The following is a 15,817-nucleotide window of genomic DNA, read 5'->3' as shown; positions in this document are numbered from 1 at the left end:
AGAGTTGGAATAAAATGCTCATAACACAATGTGGGAATTATATATTGTGAATGAGAACCATGGGAATAACACATTTCACATGCCATTGCAGCCATCACGACAGGGACTTCCTCTTGAAAGCAGAAACACATTTAGCATTTCAACAACAGATTTGTCAACCACATTCAGGGCCCTGAGAGTAAATTACCTAATTTACACACAATTCACATGGACCTAAACAGGCATGTGTGCACAGACACAAAAACACACAACATAAACATACAAAATATGAGCACAAACACACTCACACAACTTGACACAAGAAACAGAGTAGATCTAGTATAGTGGATACATGAATAGTCCAAACTGAAACAGAGCAGAGACTCAAAGTAGGACAGTGCAGATAAGGGGGCCTAGTTTATCATCAACTCGTCTCTGAGAACTGTGGCCCAGAACACAGAGGAAGAAAACCAACCCTTATGGCCATAGATTCTGCCTGGCAACATACGAAAGCACAAGCTTGATTAAAACCTTGGGAGATTAGTGAAAGAATGTTCAAGTTGTGCATTGGGGACATTGCTCGAATTTGGCAGGCTACATCTGCCTTGCAGGACTGAAGTCCATTAATTACAGTAAGCTTCAAAAGTATTGGGCCAGTGACAATTTTGTTGTTGTTTAGGCTCTGTACTCCAGCACTTTGGATTTGAAATGATACAATGACTGAGGTGAAAGTGCAGATTGTCAGCCTTAAATGAAAGGTTCACCCATTTTGAATGCTATGTTTTTATGCATCTCTGAGTGATGTTCTATCGATTCTCTGGGTCATTTCAAGTTTTCATGTGTATCCGAGTTATTGGTGTTCGGACAGTATTACGTAGCACCGTGCAAAATCGCTCTTACTACACTGGTAGTTCATAGGAATACGGCTTTTAGATCACAAAAACGTCTATCATATATGTCAGATTTCAATACTGGCCAATGTCATAACTCTGGAGGATGTCTTCTCTCAAATGAGCCACTGATGATATTTTTGTGATATTCCTACCTCGAGAAATGTGTAATTTAATGAAAGGTCTAGCACATTATTCCTATTTGTTTGCCTCTTTAGTCCAGGGTGCATTGTATGGTGCATTTGTCTGAGATATTATAGAAAAGAGATCCAATGAACAAAGGAACGTAAATCGCCCCACTAAGCAGACTATCGACCAATCGCGTTCAGGTTGTCGCTAGACTAATAGTTACGCAATCCCTTCTCAAAGTCAATGTAAACTCAGCAAAAAAATAAAATGTCCTCTCACTTTCAACTGCGTTTTTGTTCAGCAAACATAACATGCGCAAATATTTGTACGAACCTATCAAGATTCAACAACTGAGACATAAACTGAACAAGTTCCACAGACATGTGACTAACAGAAATGGAATGTGTCCCTGAACAAAGGGGGGGGGGGGGTCAAAATCAAAAGCAACAGTCAGTATCTGGTGTGGCCACCAGCTGCATTAAGTACTGCAGTGCATCTCCTCCTCATGGACTGCACCAGACTTGCCCATTCTTGCTGTGAGACGTTACCCCACTCTTCCCCCAAGGCACCTGCAAGTTCCCAGACATTTCTGAGGGAATGGCCCTAGCCCTCAACCTCCGATCCAACAGGTCCCAGACCTGCTCAATGGGATTGAGACCCGGGCTCTTCGCTGGCCATGGCAGAACACTGACATTCATGTCTTGCAGGAAATCAAGCACAGAATGAGCAGTATGGCTGGTGGCATGCTGGAGGGTCATGTCAGGATGAGTATGCAGGAAGGGTACCACATGAGGAGGATGTCTTCCCTGTAACGCACAGCATTGAGATTGCCTGCAATGACAACAGGCTCAGTCCAATGATGCTGTGACACACCGCCTCAGACCATGACGGACCCTCCACCTCCAAATTGATCCCGCCTCCAGAGTACAGAACTCGGTGTAACGCTCATTCCTTCTACAATAAATTAGAATCCGACCATCACCCCTGGTGAGACAAAACCGCGACTCGTCAGTGAAGAGCACTTTTTGGCAGTCCTGTCTGGTCCAGCGACGGTGGGTTTGTGCTCATAGGCGACGTTGTTGCCGGTGATGTCTGGTGAGGACCTGCCTTACAACAGGCCTACAAGCCCTCAGTCCAGCCTCTCTCAGCCTATTGCAGACAGTCTGAGCACTGATGGAGGGATTGTGCGTTCCTGGTGTAACTCAGGCAATTGTTGTTGCCATGCTGTACATGTCCCGCAGGTGTGATATTTGGATGTACCGATCCTGTGCAGGTGTTGTTACAAGTGGTCTGCCACTGTGAGGATGATCAGCTGTCCGTCCTGTATCCCTGTAGCGCTTTCTTAGGGGTCTCAGAGTACGGACATTGCCCTGGCCACATCTGCAGTCCTCATGCCTCCTTGCAGCATGCCTAAGGCACGTTCACACAGATGAGCAGGGACCCTGGGCATCTTTCTTTTGGTGTTTTTCAGAGTCAGTAGAAAGGCTTCTTTAGTGTCATAAGTTTTCATAACTGTGACCTTAATTGTCTACCGTCTGTTCATTAATTGTTTATGGTTCATTGAACAAGCATGGAAAACAGTGTTTAAACCCTTTACAATGAAGATCTGGTGAACTTATTTGGATTTTTACAAATTATCTTTAAAAGACAGGGCCCAGAAAAAGGAACGTTTCTTTTTTTGCCTATTTTCCTTGATAGTACGTAATGTCACGATTCCAAAGCTATACGATGCTACAGATAGCAAGTTAATTAACTCCCATTTCAGAAGACTCCCATTCACGTCTTGTCCAAGAATCGACCAGAATGCACCACGCAGCCCATTAACGTTGGCAACGTTTCCCATCTCCTCAAAAGTATATCTACCTTTGCGAATGTTAGACTCCACTCTGTGAGGCACATCGATATGCATGTTGAACATGGAGAGATTGTTGACTATTAAATTTATAGTGTAGTTTGTTTAGACGATTTTACAGCTAACTAGCTTTGTTACTATTGTTTGTAGCCACGTTTGCTAGCTAGCTAGCCAGCCCATTGTGGCTTTTGCAGTCGACTTGAGGTGCATCAAATTTCAACTACGATTTTCCATGTTGCTACCAACCTTATTATAACATCAAAATTAAATATTTATTCACAAAAATGATTGTAAATTAAAGGAATTAGTGACTTCTCTGTGGACTTCTCTGTGTGAACCGTTTAGAAATTACATCACTTTTTGTACATAGCCCCCCATTTCAGGGAACCAAAAGTATTGGGACAAATTCACTTATATGTGTATTAGAGTAGTCAAAAGTTTAGTATTTATTCCCATATTCCTAGCATGCGATGATTACATCATGCTTGGGACTCTACAGACAGCCAATGCATTCAACAAGTTTGATGATGCATGATGTAATCATTGCGTGCTAGTAACAAGCTCGATGTAATCATTGCATACTAGGAATATGGAACCAAATACATAACTTTTGACTACTTTACTACACAAGTGAATTTGTCCCAATACTTTTGGTCCCCTAAAATGGGGGGACTATGTACAAAAAAGTGATGTAATTTCTAAACTATGTACAAAAAGTGCTTTAAGTTCACCCGGAAATACCTTCAAATTAATAGTATAATTTGAAATCCAAAGTGCTGGAGTACAGAGCCAAAATGACAACAGTCACTGTCCCGATACTTTTGGAGCCCACTGTAATTAATGGACAACGGCCCTGCAAGGCAGATGTAGCCTTCCAAATTCGAGCAATGTCCCCAATGCACAACTTGAGCATTCATTCACAATTCTCCCAAGATTTTCATCAAGCTTGTGCTTTCGTATGTAGCCAGGAATAATCTATGGACATAAAGGTTTGGTTTTCTCACTCTGTGTTCTGGGCCACAGTTCGCAGAGATGAGTTGAAGATAAACTAGGCCCACTTATCTGCATTGTCCTACTTTGAGTCTCTGTTCTATTTCAGTTTTGGGACTACAAGTAGGCAGACCAAATGGCGTACAACCTACAGTCACCTCCAAAATGATTGGCACCCTTGATAGAGATGAGCCAAAATGACTGTATACAATACATGATACTAATACTGAGCTCAAAACATTTGGAAAATTATTTTATACAAATACAATTGCTCAGAGATTCAGAAATCAAAAACTGTGATTATATATAAAAAAATTCAATTAAATAAAAACAATAAAAAAACTAACCAACCTCAAAAATCCAACATTGGCCAACATTGTTGTTTTCTCCATACTTAATGTGATACATATTGCATTAGTCGAGACAGATTTGATCTTGTGCAGTTCATTGTTAACTTTGAGTGAGCTGTCTGCTTTTTAAAATTATTTTATTAGAATTTTATTGGAAATCTGGTTAAAAACTGCTGTCTCTATCCGGCACCTCCAGCACTGACCTTAAGATGGGTGGCCAGCAGCCCTCAACCTCTCTTCAAGGTCATGTTGACCAGTATGGGCTTACAAACATTTACATACACTATATATACAAAAGGAAGTGGACATCCAAGCTTACCTAATGGGACCACCGAGTGCTGAAGTGCGTAGCAACTAACAATAGTCTGTCCTCGGTTGCAACATTAACTACTGAGTTCCAAACTGCCTCCGGAAGCAATGCCAGCGCAATAACTGTTCGTTGGGAGCTTCCAAACCTTAAAATGACAACTTTAAAGTTTGGTGGAGGAGGAATAATGGTCTGGAACTGCTTTTCATGGTTCAGGCTAGGCCTCTTAGTTCCAGTGAAGGGAAATATTAACGCTACAGCATACAATGACATTCTAGATGATTCTGTGCTTCCAACTTTATGGCAACAGTTTGGGGAAGGCCCTTCCTGTTTAGCATGTCAATGCCCCCGAGCACAAAGCGAGGTCCATACAGAAATGGTTTGTCGAGATCAGTGTGGAAGAACTTGACTGGCCTGCAAAGCCCCGACCTCAACCCCATCAAACACCTATGGAATGAATTGGAACGCCGACTGCGAGCCAGGCCTAATTGCACAACATCAGTGCCTGACCTCACCAATGCTCATGGCTGAATGGAAGCAAGTCCACGCAGCAATGTTCCAACATCAAGTGGAAAGCCTTCCCAGAATAGTGGAGGCATTTATAGCAGCAAAGGGGGGACCAACTCCATATTAATGCCCATGATTTTGGAATGAGATGTTCAACGAGCAGGTGTCCACATACTCTTGGTCATGTAGTGTATATGCCAGAGTGTTTGTCTCATATAGCGTAGTTCAGCTAGTCATAGCTAGCCTAGCTTTGCACAGTGACTTTACCTAATCTGAGACCTGAAATGAGGGTCCCCCCCAAACCATGGCAGCTGGTGGTTTCTGGCATTGGCAGTTGACTACAGAGAGCTGGTGGGAGCATCGTAACATTTATTTATTTGACCTTTATTTAAATCAGGGATATTCCATTGCGACCAAGGTCTCTTTCCGAGAGAGCCCTGCTTCATAATGCAGAAAACACAACGTAAATAATAAGGAAAAATACAAATGATATATATATATATATTTTTTTAAACACTAGTGCAACCAATCGTAAGGTATTCTGAAATTTGTTCAAGTATGTGGCTCATAAGAACTAAAGGCTGTTCTACCTAAATCTTTGGCAACTAGGAATTTCAAGAGTTAGCCATTCCTGTGAATGAGTAATGTATTTCTGTAAATTAGGAGTGACGAGGTAACACAGTATGGTAGTTTTATTGGTCACCCATAATAAAGCATAGAGCGCTATGATAAACAGCATCCAATGGTTTTTAACAACAGGAAGCAGTCATTTTGATTGCTCATTAATTTAAAAAATGTATTACTCATTGTATTACTTATTTTTTAAGTCATGCCTCACTCCATCCTTGACCTTTCCTAAATAAGTCTATATAACACACTGTTGTTGTTAGAATCTTAATATCACCAACAAAATGTAAGTTCTACCCAGTTCTAGGAGGGCATGTGATATTTTTAAAATGGTTTTCCCCCATTGCCCCTCCTTCCCCCGACAGTAAGGCCTGCTCCACACCTTCTCGCTGTGCCCAGTTGATATTCACATTGATAATTGCCTCGAAGCTGAACCTAAACCAAAACTAAATTTCACACATAACAAATAAATGAAGTAAAGTATGATGGGGAGAAAGGGGGACAATGCGTGAGTTGATGAGCGAGGGGAAGCGAATGATGCATAATTGAGTAATCACCAACTGTGAATGAAGAACAAGGTGGCCCATTTTATTGTACTGATCTATTCTAATTGTAATCTCAAAATGGAATGTACCCTACATCAGTCCATCAAATCCAAGCAGTCTTATCAGTCTACTGTGCCCTACTTGGAGTACACAGTGAGATAGTGAGCAATTTACAATGGCAAGAAGACCAAGAAGAATGGATGCACATGCCGCATTAGCGCTGCTACAAAATCTGAATGAAAACCAATCAGATGGTGTGGAAGAAATGAATCATGACATTTCTGATGATTCTTCTTCTAATTCTGAACCTTCACCTCTGAGGCCAGAACCGTGCGCACTGAGCAGGTGCCCGTGCCACCACCAAATGAAACGGTGAGACAGGAAACAGGAAAGGATGACATTGGTTGGATAGAACAAGCCGGTGACAATGCTACGGTCAGATTATCAGAATATCGACAGCTGTCAAATTATGCTATTATTGTTTTTGTAATGCCATTATTACTTTTGTGCTGATTTTCACTTTATCATTCACAATTGGCGCTTATAATAATGTTTAGGCTTCTGATGTTTTCATTATTTGATGGCGCGTCTTGCTGACTGTGCATCTTGGTGGTTGGGTTTTTTATAATTCTTGTTGTTGTCAAGAAGCTGTTACTGTGCTCCAACACATATGTGTTTTGTTTCATAGTTGCAACAAATGTATTCCACAAATAAAACTGATTGAAAACTTAAACTTGTTTTTTTTAACATAATAGCCTACAGTAAAACTAATGAAAATGCTATTGTGTTATAAAAATGTATTCTAATGTTACCTAAGACTGTCATAAACACAACCAACTGATAATTTTTGCGATAGCATATATTACATTTATTAATTACACTGCTAGTGTTTTGCAGTCAAAATGACTGCTCATTAGTTTGAAGGGGGGTCCCTCGGGGCCCAGCAGTTCTAGTGTTAAAGAAGTGGCAGCTGTGTTCATATAGATTATGTCTTGACGTTGGATATTACATTTTTACATCTGAGCTCCTACAGTGTGCGGCTCTCCTTTATTTTCACGTTTTCTACTCCGCTAGCCAGCACCTCGCCTAAATAGGTGTGCGTTTCTTTTTTTTCTAGATCATATAGATTATTATGTCGCCATAGTCTAGGGCTGAAAGGAAAGTTGACAAACTAAAATAACAGCAAATACACAGAATTCCATATAGCAAAACAAAACTTCCTTCACCCATACATAATCAGTGGTATGCCTCTGTGTGTCAGTGTGTACATGTGTACTTTCACCTAGGACATAATCCAGAATCTGGAACAAAATTGAGTGGTATTGTGCCTACTGTAGTTAGTGGACCCAGGGAGGTAACTATAATAACTTTTAAAGCAGATTGCACTATGGCAAAGTGGATTTGACCAACAACAAAAAATAAAATATATTAAAATATATTTGAACAGAAAAAAACAAGCATCCTTCATTTTGTGTGTTTCAAGTGCAGATCCCCTGCTAACAGAGCAGCTAAGCAGGGCACCTCCTGATTAACAGAGACAAATACAGAGGAAACCATATTAAATTAAATTGTAGAAAGCGATTGATGATCTCCAGCATGACCTCATCAATTCAGGTGGCTGAACCAAAGTAAACAAATTAATTCAGAGAGACAGCGCCGCTGCTAGCCTACCATTCATTGCTTGTTCTGCGGAACTTGCGGGGGATCGTGTTTACTGGATAACTGTTACCGTATCGAAGTCCTCTGGAACACAAAGGCTCCATAATGAACTGGCTGGCTGTGAAGTGGGGACTGAGAAAGGAGTGCCTCCATCACTCTGCGGGCTTGGCCGCCCCCACCACCAACCCCATCTCCCTCGAAAACAAAAGCTGCACCTGCCAAGGGAGGCTTTCCTGTTTGCTTTGGACGACTGAGCACAACCCTTACAACCCCCCACCCGCTCTGTCTGTGAGCTTTAGGCCTTTGGGGAGCCATGCCAAGCCCTTGCTAGCTGGGCCCGGGCCAGGCTCACTGCTGAGTCTGCATTACTGACGTCCCGCTGCCAAGACTCCCCTCTCTCTGCGGCCAACTACCTCCCAAAGGCCATCCATCCATCCCCTCTCCCCGCTTCCCCTTCCTCCACACTGGCTCTAGGGGTTTATCCTCCTCCAACTCTGCTGATTAATTGTGCCCAAACACACTACCCTGCTTTGATCCTCACTGCAACACTGGTAAAAAAATCCCAGCAAAGTCCTGCTGATCCACTCTGCTTCGGACCACAGCTAAGCAAACATACAGAAAGAATCAAGTGAAATAGGGAGAGAAAGAGAGAAGAATAAAAGCAACATAGTGAAGGGAAAGCAGGTTGGATAAAGTGCAACTCCAAGCATTTCTCACATTTATAATAATGAGGGTATGGAGACATTTTTGGCTTGTTTTCAGACGTAGGGAGACCCATTTAGGCTAGTCCAGGCCCCAAGATGATTCTTAATTAGGCCACTAATTGGGGCACGACATATGCAGTAGTGTAAGTAGTTTCGCCGTCAGAAGTGGACAATCATGTTTTATCTGCCCGAATATGTAAGGAGGTGTGAGGGAAATCACAAGCCGACTCTTTAAAAGTCTGAAGCCTAGGTCTGGCATGGGTCAGCCTAAGAAATGCATAATTACACACTGTCCTGTTGAAAAACAGAAGATATTCCCACTAAGCGCAAACCAGATGGGATGGCATATCGCTGTATAATGTTGTGGTAGCCATGCTGGTTAAGTCTGCCTTGAATTCTAAATAAATCACAGACAGTGTCACCAGCAAAGCAACCCCACACCATCACACCTCCTCCTCCATGCTTCACGGTGGGAACCACACACGCTGGGAGTTCATCCGTTAACCTACTTTGCGTCTCACAAAGATACGGCGGTTGGAATCAAAAATCTCAAATTTGGACTCAGACAAAAAGGACAGATTTGCACAGGTCTAATGTCCACTGCTCGTGTTTCTTGGCAAGCAAGTCTCTTCTTATTATTGGTGTCCTTTAGTATTGGCTTCTTTGCAGCAATTCGACCATGAAGGCCTGATTCACGCAGTCTCCTCTGAACAGTTGATGTTGAGATGTGTCTGTTACTTGAACTCTGTGAAGCATTTATTTGGGCTGTAGTCTGAGGTGCAGTTAACTCTAATGCATTTATCCTCTGCAACAGAGGTAACTCTTGTTCTAACTTTCCTCTGGTGGTCCTGAGCCAGTTTCATCATAGTGCTTGATGGTTTTTTCAACTGCACTTGAAGAAACTTTCAAAGTTCTTGAAATTGTCCGTATTGACTGACCTTCATGTCTTAAAGTAATGATGGACTGTTGTTTCTCTTTGCTTATTTGAGATGTTCTTGCCATTATATGGACTTGGTGTTTTACCAAATAGGGCTATGTTCTTGTCACAACACAACTCATTGGCTCAAACACATTAAGGAAAGAAATTCCACAAATTAACTTTGAACAAGGCACACATTAATTGAAATGCATTCCAGGTGACCTCATGAAGCTGGTTGAGAGAATGCCAAGAGTGTGCAAAGCGGTCATGGGAAAGGGTGGCTACATTGATGAATTTCAAATATACTTTGATTTGTTTAACATTTTTTTGGTTACTACATGATTCCATACAGTGGGGCAAAAAAGTATTTAGTCAGCCACCAATTGTGCAAGTTCTCCCACTTAAAAAGATGAGAGAGGCCTGTAATTTTCATCATAGGTACACTTCAACTATGACAGACAAAACGAGAAAAAAAATCCAGAAAATCACATTGTAGGATTTTCAATGAATTTATTTGCAAATTATGGTGGAAAATAAGTATTTGGTCACCTACAAACAAGCAAGATTTCTGGCTCTCACAGACCTGTAACAACTTCTTTAAGAGGCTCCTCTGTCCTCCACTCGTTACCTGTATTAATGGCACCTGTTTGAACTTCTTATCAGTATAAAAGACACCTGTCCACAACCTCAAACAGTCACACTCCAAACTCCACTATGGCCAAGACCAAAGAGCTGTCAAAGGACACCAGAAACAAAATTGCAGAAATCAACTGTGGGAGCAATTATTAGGAAATGGAAGACATACAAGACCACTGATAATCTCCCTCGATCTGGGGCTCCACGCAAGATCTCACCCCGTGGGGTCAAAATGATTACAAGAACGGTGAGCAAAAATCCCAGAACCACACCTAGTGAATGACCTGCAGAGAGCTGGGACCAAAGTAACAAAGCCTACCATCAGTAACACACTACGCCGCCAGGGACTCAAATCCTGCAGTGCCAGACGTGTCCCCCTGCTTAAGTCAGTACATGTACAGGCCCGTCTGAAGTTTGCTAGAGAGCATTTGGATGATCCAGAAGAAGATTGGGAGAATGTCGTATGGTCAGATGAAACCAAAATATAACTTTTTGGTAAAAACTAAACTCGTCGTGTTTAGAGGACAAAGAATGCTGAGTTGCATCCAAAGAACACCATACCTAATGTGAAGCATGGGGGTGGAAACATCATGCTTTGGGGCTGTTTTTCTGCAAAGGGACTAGGACGACTGATCCGTGTAAAGGAAAGAATGAATGGGGCCATGTACCGTGAGATTTTGAGTGAAAACCTCCTTCCATCAGCAAGGGCATTGAAGATGAAACGTGGCTGGGTCTTTCAGCATGACAATGATCCCAAACACACCACCCGGGCAACGAAGGAGTGGCTTCTTAAGAAGCATTTCAAGGTCCTGGAATGGCCTAGACAGTCTCCAGATCTCAACCCCATAGAAAATATTTGGAGGGAGTTGAAAGTCCGTGTTGCCCAGCAACAGCCCCAAAACATCACTGCTCTAGAGGAGATCTGCATGGAGGAATGGGCCAAAATACCAGCAACAGTGTGTGAAAACCTTGTGAAGACTTAAAGAAAATGTTTGACCTCTGTCATTGCCAACAAAGGGTATATAACAAAGTATTGAGAAACTTTTGTTATTGACCAAATACGTATTTTCAACCATAATTTGCAAATAAATTAATAAAAAAATCCTACAATGTGATTTTCTGGATTTTTTTTTCTCATTTTGTCTGTCATAGTTGAAGTGTACCTATGATGAAAATTACAGGCCTCTCTCATCTTTTTAAGTGGGAGAACTTGCACAATTGGTGGCTGACTAAATACTTTTTTGCCCCACTGTATGTATGTATGTATGTATGTATGTATGTATGTATGTATGTATATATATATATATACACATATACATACTTTTTTGCCCCACTGTATGTATATATATATATACATACAGTGGGGCAAAAAAGTATGTATATGTATATATATATATATATACACATACACATACATACAGTGGGGCAAAAAAGTATGTATATGTATATGTATATATATATATATATATATTATATACACACACATACATACATACATACATACATACATACATACATACATACATACATACATACATACATACATCCATCACACACACACACTCAAAAGTTTGGCGTCACTTAGAAATGTCCTTGTTTTCCATGAAAACATACGTGAAATTAGTTGCAAAATGAATAGGAAATATAGTCAAGACGTTGGCAAGGTTATAAATAATTATTCTTAATTGAAATAAGTGTGTCCTGAAAACTTAGCTTTCATCAAAGAATCCTCTATTTGCAGCAATTACAGACTTGCAGACCGTTGGTATTCTAGTTGTCAATTTGTTGAGGTAATCTGAAGAGATTTCACCCCATACTTCCAGAAGCACCTCCCACAAGTTGGATTGTCTTGAAGGGCACTTCTTATGTACCATATGGTCAAGTTGCTCCCACAACAGCTCAATAAGGTTGAGATCCAGTGACTGTGCTTAACATTCCATTATAGACAGAATACCAGCTGACTGCTTCTTCCCTAAATAGTTCTTGCATAGTTTGGAGCTGTGCTTTAGGTCATTGTCTTGTTGTAGGAGGAAATTGGCTCCAATTAAGCGCCGTCCACAGGGTATGGCATGGCCTTGCAAAATGGAGTGATGGATCTTGAAGAAGGAAGGATCTTTTACCCTGTACAAATCTCCCACTTTACCACCACCAAAGCACCCCCAGACCATCACTTTGCCTCCACCATGCTTGACAGATGGCGTCAAGCACTCCTCCAGCATCTTTTCATTTTTTTTGCATCTCACAAATGTTGTTCTTTGCGATCCGAACCCCTCAAACTTAGATTTGTCCATACCACTTCTTTCCAATCTTCCTCTGTTCAGTGTCTGTGTTCTTTTGCCTATTTTAATATTTTCTTTTAATTGGCCAGTCTGAGATATAGCTTTTAATTTGCAACTCTGCCTAGAAGGCCAGCATCCCGGAGTCGCCTCTTCACTGTTGATGTAATGGATTTCCTCCTCTTTGTCTGAAGAGGAGAGGCGAGAAGGATCGGAGGACCAATATGCGGCGTGGTAAGTGTCCATGGTTCTTTTAATAAGAAATACTCACCATGAACACGACTGAATACAAACACAATAAACGTGGAACGAACGAAACCCAAAACAGTACCGTGTGGTGAAAAACACAGACACGGAAACAAACACCCACAAACAAACAGTGTTTTGCGGGTACTATTTAATCAAGCTGCCAGTTGAGGACTGTTTCTCAAACTAGACATTCTAATGTACTTGTCCTCTTGCTCAGTTGTGCACCAGGGCTTTCCACTCCTCTTTATATTCTGGTTAGGGCCAGTTTGCGCTGTTCTGTGAAGGGAGTAGTACACAGCGCTGTATGAGATCCTCAGTTTCTTGCCAATTTCTCGCATGGAATAGCCTTCATTTCTCAGAACAAGAATAGACTGACGAGTTTCAGGAGAAAGTTATTTGTTTCTGGCCATTTTTAGCCTGTAATTGAACCCACAAATGCTGATACTCCAGATACTAAACTAGTCTAAAGAAGGCCAGTTTTATTTCTTCTTTAATCAGAACAACCGTTTTCACCTGTGCTAACATAATTGCGAAAGGGTTTGCTAATGATCAATTAGCATTTTAAAATTATAAACTTGGATTAGCTAACACAACGTGATGGTTGCTGATAAATGTAGATATTCTATAAAAAAAGCTACAATCGTCATTTACAACATAAACAATGTCTACACTGTATTTCTGATCAATTCGATGTTATTTTAATGGACAAAAAAAAAGTGCTTTTCTTTCAAAAACACAGACATTTCTAAGTGACCCCAAACTTTTGAACGGTAGCGTATGTGGGGGTTTTTCACCCTGTCCCCTCACCCGCTTTAACCCTTCAACTACAATCGTACCAGACATGTTGTTAAAACAGAAGCACAACTTGAGGCGTCTGTTCTCTGGTGTGGGACATGTTAAGGCTTGTGTGTGTGACATGCTGACCAAACCTTGCTTTTCTTTCAAAAACAAGGACATTTATAAGTGTCCCCAAACTAACTAACTAACTAACTAAGAGTGAGAGAGCTTAATTTAGAAAATCTGTTTCCAAGTTCTCACAAATGAGATCGTGTCTCAATGTAATCAGGGTATGAAATTATTTTATTTTCAAATACAACGTAATTTTGCATTTAGTTTGAAGTGTACAAATTATTATAACCATGTTCCGGCCCCCTGACTATTCACTCCGACATTACAGTGGAGAACTTGGTGCCTGCCTGCCATCTGGATCAAATTAAAATCCTAATTGTTGAAGGCTGATGGGAAGCATCAGATAAAATGGCCACCTCGTCTTTCCAGAGCGTCGAAGAGAGTTAAAGCTTGTGTTTGGTGAGGCTGCAGAGAATGGGGGGGGGGGGGGGTTAATTTTTGTTATACCTTTATTTAACTAGGCAAGTCAGTTAAGAACAATTTCTTATTTACAATGAAGGCCTAGGAACAGTGGGTTAAACTGCCTTGTTCAGGGGCAGAACGAATGACTTTTACCCTGTCAGCTCGGGGATTCGAACTAGCAACCTTTCAGTTACTGGCCCAACGCTCTAACCACTAGGCTACCTGCTGCCCCAGCTTCCTTGTCAAGATAATATGAATATCTTAAAGCAGCATGTGACAAACAGAATGTGCATACTGCTACTCTAAACAGTGGACTCATCCATCTTCGGGCTAAAGAGGGAGGCAGTTCTTTCTTCGAAATAACTTTCCCAGGATCATGCGGCTTCGAAAGGTCCTGGAATTAAACCATGGCAACCTGTTGTTTGAACAAGCCTAAAACCCAGTAAGCAAGTGACAAACATTGGATATGTAAGAGGCAGTGTAGGGGTTTTATTGTCCATATAAAAAGGACCATCAGCCAATGCTTGAAGATGAGTTGTACAGACAGGTCATGGAAAGGTCATTTGGTGAGACCCAAGGGTTATGTCCCAAGACGGGAGTCCAAAAAGTCCAGCAGTAAGCAGAGTGTGGATGGGGTCAGAGAGAATACATGTCAAAAAGCTGATGAGGTCACCAGTTGTGACAGGATGTGAAATGTGGCGTGTCCTTATCAACTCCCTCGACTCACTGTGAGAATACGAACCATATTTTCTAAGTTATTACTCCAACAAAACTAAGCTGTCTCTCACCACTATCATACTCCATTCCAGACATTGAGCGATCTATCATCTTATGTCAAACTCCGGTCTCCCTTAAAGACCATTAACCAAATACAGCTCAGACCAAACCATATCACAAAAACTCATGCAGTTAATATACAGTTGCCTACAATCATAAATCTTCCAAATTAGCTGGACTTCCAGCACGGACAATTCTACAGCTGAGAATACCAGCACGGACAATTCTACAGCTGAGAATACCAGCACGGACAATTCTACAGCTGAGAATACCAGCACGGACAATTCTACAGCTGAGAATACCAGCACGGACAATTCTACAGCTGAGAATACCAGCACGGACAATTCTACAGCTGAGAATACCAGCATGGACAATTCTACAGCTGAGAATACCAGCACGGACAATTCTACAGCTGAGAATACCAGCACGGACAATTCTACAGCTGAGAATACCAGCACAGACAATTCTTCATCTGAAGTCTTTGGAAAAGCAGCTGTGCAGTCATATCCCTGCAGGATGGTTAATTTTGTGTATTATCCTGGTCAGCGAATTTGACTCTCCTGCCTCATCACCTGGAGTTAACAATGGGATAAAGCAACAGATTTGTGCAACCTACACAGCCTCCAACTGGCTAAGGGTATCCTGCACTTCGCCGCAACTAAAGTGCGGGGATGGCCTACAGCTGACTGTTCTTTGCCAGATGGGCAGCATCTCTAAATGGCAACAGGCTCCACCCAAATGACCTCTCATAGGGGTCAAAGAGTACAGGAAAATACTAAACATCCTCTTACAGACTTTTCTCCACAGAAAGCGGCTATCCTGCATTTTAGCTGATTGAAACCCGTGCACTGCATCAGGCGATTGAGAAACTTCAGCAAGATTTATTATGACCGGTACAGGGGGAGGGGGGCACATTAATATTGTGGGCCGTTCCACTCCTATGAGAGATTTATTCACTGCAGCTCTTTGGTTAAAGAGATTAGATGCTTTGCTGAGAACATCTTCATTAAGTGAAGTGGTCCTCTAAAATGTTTTGGAGAAGTTGGCGCAGGCTTCTGTTGAAATTAACCAGTGATGGATTGACTAAGGTAAAAGGGCAAGATGCTTGGG

The 15,817-nt window shown here is 41.6% G+C and overlaps 1 protein-coding gene across 2 annotated transcripts in view; it reads right to left on the bottom strand.

Annotated features, from left to right (window-relative positions):
* The window catches only part of LOC139415221 (disheveled-associated activator of morphogenesis 1-like), a 121,464-nt gene that overhangs the window by 30,896 nt on the left and 74,751 nt on the right, over nt 1–15,817 (bottom strand). The window lies entirely within an intron of this gene.

The sequence above is a fragment of the Oncorhynchus clarkii genome, chromosome 8 (genome assembly GCF_045791955.1).
Source record: "Oncorhynchus clarkii lewisi isolate Uvic-CL-2024 chromosome 8, UVic_Ocla_1.0, whole genome shotgun sequence".
NCBI lineage: Eukaryota > Metazoa > Chordata > Actinopteri > Salmoniformes > Salmonidae > Oncorhynchus > Oncorhynchus clarkii.
This window is presented reverse-complemented; position numbering and strand designations above follow the sequence as displayed.